Source organism: Gracilinanus agilis, chromosome 4 (assembly GCF_016433145.1).
Source record: "Gracilinanus agilis isolate LMUSP501 chromosome 4, AgileGrace, whole genome shotgun sequence".
Taxonomy (NCBI): Eukaryota; Metazoa; Chordata; class Mammalia; order Didelphimorphia; family Didelphidae; genus Gracilinanus; species Gracilinanus agilis.
In genome coordinates this window covers 400517552-400522246 of record NC_058133.1, presented here as the reverse complement: position 1 = coordinate 400522246, position 4695 = coordinate 400517552, and the positions used below count along the sequence as shown (strand labels likewise).

Here is a 4695-nt window from a genome sequence, read left to right as displayed (position 1 = left end):
ACCACTACTCTAGAATGTTATTCTATGTGCCTCATTTTAGGAAGGATTTTAAACTAATGTGAAGTTGGAAAATAAATCTGAGAGAGTGACCATTCTGGTGAGATCATAATATATAAGGAGTAATTGAAAGGATTAGAAATGATTAAATTGTAAAAGGGAGGTCTTTGAGAACTGGAGGGAGTAAGTGAAAACTATCACCATCTTCAACTATGTGAATGGTGATCATGTAGTGGAAGGACTGGACTTATTCTGATGCCAGAATTATGAAGAATAAATGGAGATTGAAAGAGACAAATCTTGACTTAATGAATGGAAAAATAAAAGATAAAACTTCCAAGCTACTGAAATTTTCCAAAAGGAATGGTCTGCCTTAGGAGATCAGCTCTTACCCCCCCCCCCAATTCCCTTCCCTCACTGGCAATCTTCAATCACTTGTTAAGGATATAATATAAGGAATTCTAATTTGAATATGGATTGTAATGAATGATTCCTTATATCCTTTTCCATCTGAGTTTCTGTTAAAATGTTTTGACTATATTTGGATTTTTCCTCTTCAGTATTGCATATGCTATTATAAGAAATGTGGAAATGGCACTTACAAAAATAAAGTTGAGAAAAACTTTTAAATAAAGTCAAAACCATACTGAGGAAATTTCTATTGAAAGGTACACTATTTAAAAAACACATAAGGGTCACTTTTTTCCTTTCCTTTTCTTTCCATTATATGTATACATATGGTTGCCAAACTAATTTATTCAGTATCATTATCAACCTATTGTATTTACAATAAACATCATGAGTACCATATATGTATTTAATATTACATAGACACCCTGTTTTGGGGAATTATTTACAACCTGCACAGAACACAAACTAAAGTTACCTATTATATAATTTGTCACAAATACAGTTCAGTTGCGATGGACAATGGAGTGTCATATGCCCATCCATATACACACAGAAGTGTTGTCCAGAAGCTATTTTTGTAGCAACTAGGCTCTGTCACTACTATATTTGTCTAAATTCACAAATCTTTTGTGACCTAGAGCTTCCTTATAACTTCTCTGGTCTGTTCTCCTGCTCAGCTTTATTTGCTAATAAATATTACAGTCTTTTCCCACTGTCATTACAACAACTACTAGGTCCTAACACAGCAATCAGGGGTCCATTATGAAGGCATTTCAAAAAGTAATTGCAAAAATGTAAATTTTTATTTTTAGAAAAATTTTGGAAATAGATATTATATTTTAAAAAGTGAATAAGAAAGTATTAGCAAATATGAACTCATATGCCTTTTTTCTGTCTCTATAAAACCTTTAAGGACATAAAACCAGGCCTTCTTGACTCTAAGACCAGGTCTATTCACTAGGCCAAGATTTACTCTAGATTATATTGACTGTGTTGCCCTGAACAAGTTAACTAACTTTAGGGGCAATTTTAAGTTGCAAAAAAAGAGGTTGGCTTGCATTTGTAGATTAAATATACTAATCTGAAATTTCCTTCAGATACTAAGGCTACACTACCTAGTTGGAGTAAGATGCTGATGGAACAAAGTAATTGATAACAATTCCTTAATATTAACTTGTTGACAGATTCTCTGTACAACTATAGAACTTATATTACTTTGTGAGGTATTTTTTTGTCATTTTTGGTTGTTTTTATTTTTCTTTTAAATTTTTTTAAATTTAAATATTTTTCCAGGGTTACACAATTCATGTTCTTTCTCCCCCTTTTTCCCTCCCCCTCTCAGGACTGACAAGGAATTCCCCTGGGTAATACATGTATTACCACTCAATACCTATTTTCATATTATTCATTTTTGTAATAATCTTTTAAAAACTAAAACCCCACATCCAATACCATTATAAACAAGTGTAAAATCAAATGCTTTCCTCCTGCATTTCTCCTCCCACAATTCTTCCTCTCAATGTGTATAGCATTCCTTCTTTTTTTACCACTTAAAATACTTTATCAGCTACACAGCTGAAATTTCAGTTCCCCTTAATCTACACATTTGTCAACATTTGCCAAAACAGGATTATAATCCTTATAGGTCAATAACAAGAAAGACAAAAGTGAGTCTTGAACAAAGTAAATTTTAGCTGGTTTGAGTCCTGATCTGCAGATCCCCACACAGAAGACTTCTGGGTAGATGAATAAAGGACACTCCATTCAATAACTGAAAGGTTGTTTATGACACGAACTCTCCTGATATGCCATCAGCTAGGATAATAAATTTGAATGTAATCTCTAAAGAAAGAAGGCCCTTCATTTAGGTGAAAGTGTTTTCTTGGGTTCTGCAGTGTCAGTTCTTACAGACATACACATACATCCATGGAGCTGGTATAAAGAAATGCACTGTACTAACACAGCTCTTTCTCTTACATATACATACACCCTGGAGCTAGTATATAGGAGTGCATCATTCATCTAAGAATTCACAGATATGGAAAATGGATGCAACTCCAATGCTAATTGCCAAATGGTCAGATCATAATAATGGTCTGAAACAGTGAGGCTGAGTTTGCTTCAAAACCATGAATAGATTAAAAGTTTTCAAGAATCCAATTTGGACTGGAAGCTAGATACTGTAAGGTGTTTATATACCACTCAGTTATTTTTTCCAATAACAACAATGTGCTTGCTCATAGAATAATTGTTATCAATAAATTTAGGAGACGAATCTGTGATCTGAAGATACATCACAGAAGCCTAACACTAAGGGATAACTATGTTCAAAGAAGATATGATCCAAGGCAACAGAGAGGATAGGTTCAGGTCCTAAATATGGAGAGGGTGACTTCTCCAATATGTATATATAACTCCTTTCTGACATTAATTAGATGGAATTTCCCCATACCTTCAATTCAAGGCCCACTGAGGAATCAGACAGCCCAAGGCAAATTAATCTGGCTAATTATATCTTAATCCATTGGTTTATAGCAGCATATATACCCCATTTTCTGCAATGTCTACCAAGCCAACCCCATCTGGGATCCCAACATAGTGTAGGCAAAATCAGGGAGGCAGGAGACAGACAGGACTTGAAGGATTGCTGAAATGAGTGATGGAGTCAATTTTGGGAATGGAATAACTTCCACAAGTCCCAGTGATTTTGCCTTTTAGGAATCATGAAGATTTTTTTTTCATTCAAAAGGATTTTCTCCCCAGGTTTAAAGGCTAGCATCCCAAGGTAGGGACAGCAAGCACAGCAGAAGGCATTGCCCAAATAACAATTTCCACAAGCTGATTTGGGTTGGGATTTCCTCTGTTCCTTTGCTCTCTCCTGCTCCAGTTCTTCTGCTAGGCTACACATGGAATTTTTACAGGTCTTCCTTCTTGTCCCTTCTCCACATGAAGCAACTCATAGGGAAGATGGAAGCTCTGGATCCAAGAGTTCATCAGAATCAATGAGATCCATGCCATCATCATTCATGTCACTGGCTGAAAGTGTCCACAGCAGGTTTCTCTGAAACAGCAGTCTTCCTGGGAAAGGAAATTTAAGCTGAGTAGAAAAACTTACTTCAAAGTCTGTTTTTTTCCTATGACTTAAAGAGACCAGGTTGTCATTCTGGTAACCCAGGTGTTCCTGTACTGACTGTACCTCCTCTGGAGTTAAGGATGCCTTCTACAACTCCTTCACTTCCACAAGCCCAGAAAGTGTCAGAGATGAGTGCCGCAGTTTAGCTGCTGTCTTCACTCTGCTTTCATGTACTGAGGTTGTCACCACTGGCTCTTTGGAAGGACTTGCCCATCTGACAGAACTGCCAAAATATCAATGCTATGCATGGTTATACTTCCTGGAACCAAACCCGAAAGTACAATATGGAAGCTGGCTTCTTTGTGAGCCCACCATAACAGTTGGTTTATGTTTTCCACAGACATGTGACTCTCATCACCATCTAGTACTGGTAGTTTATCCACCAGACCTTTCAGAGCCTCCACTGGAGATGACCTACCCCAGATCACCGCCATCCAGTTGATATTCCATTCTCTGCCATTGTTGCAATAGCAACAACCTGAAAACCAGGCGCCCACTCCAGCCAGCTCCGCACCATCGGATTCTCGTGAGAGAACAAGGTACTTGCATCCCGGAGATGCAGAGGAGATTCTTAGATGGGGAGGGGGAAGAGAGGAGAGATGGGACGGAGAGGGGAGGGGAGGGGAAGGGACCAATATATTTCTTCTTGTAAGTCCCTCCGGATTGCTATCAGTAGCAAAGTTGATTATATTCGATTATGGCGCAATGTATCAATCTCTATGTACAATGTTCTCCAGGTTCTGCTTATTTCACTCTGCATCAGATTATGGAGGTCTTTCCAGGTCATATGGAAATCAAGCAGTTTATCATTCTTTATAGCACAATAGTACCCTATCACCATCAGGTACCACAATTTGTTCAGCTATTCCCCAATCGATGGACACCCCCTCATTTTCCAATTTTTTTTTTTGCCAGAGCAGTGCTATAAATATTTTTTACAAACATTTTTCATCTTTATCTCTTTGGGGGTACAAACTTAGTAGCAGTGGTACTGGGGAACAAAGGGCAGGTGTTCTTTTAAAGTCCTTTGGGCATAGTTTCAAATTGCCTTCCAGAATGGTTGGATCAATTAACAACTCCACCAGCAGTGTATTAGTGTCCCAAATTTGCTACATCCCCCCCGACATTCATTATTTTCTTTTACTTTCATATTG

The 4695-nt window shown here is 37.4% G+C and overlaps 1 pseudogene; it reads right to left on the bottom strand.

Annotated features, from left to right (window-relative positions):
- Nucleotides 1–3146: 3146 nt before the first annotated feature.
- LOC123247807 lies at nucleotides 3147–4001 on the bottom strand (annotated as a pseudogene).
- Between the last annotated feature and the right edge of the window lie 694 nt (nucleotides 4002–4695).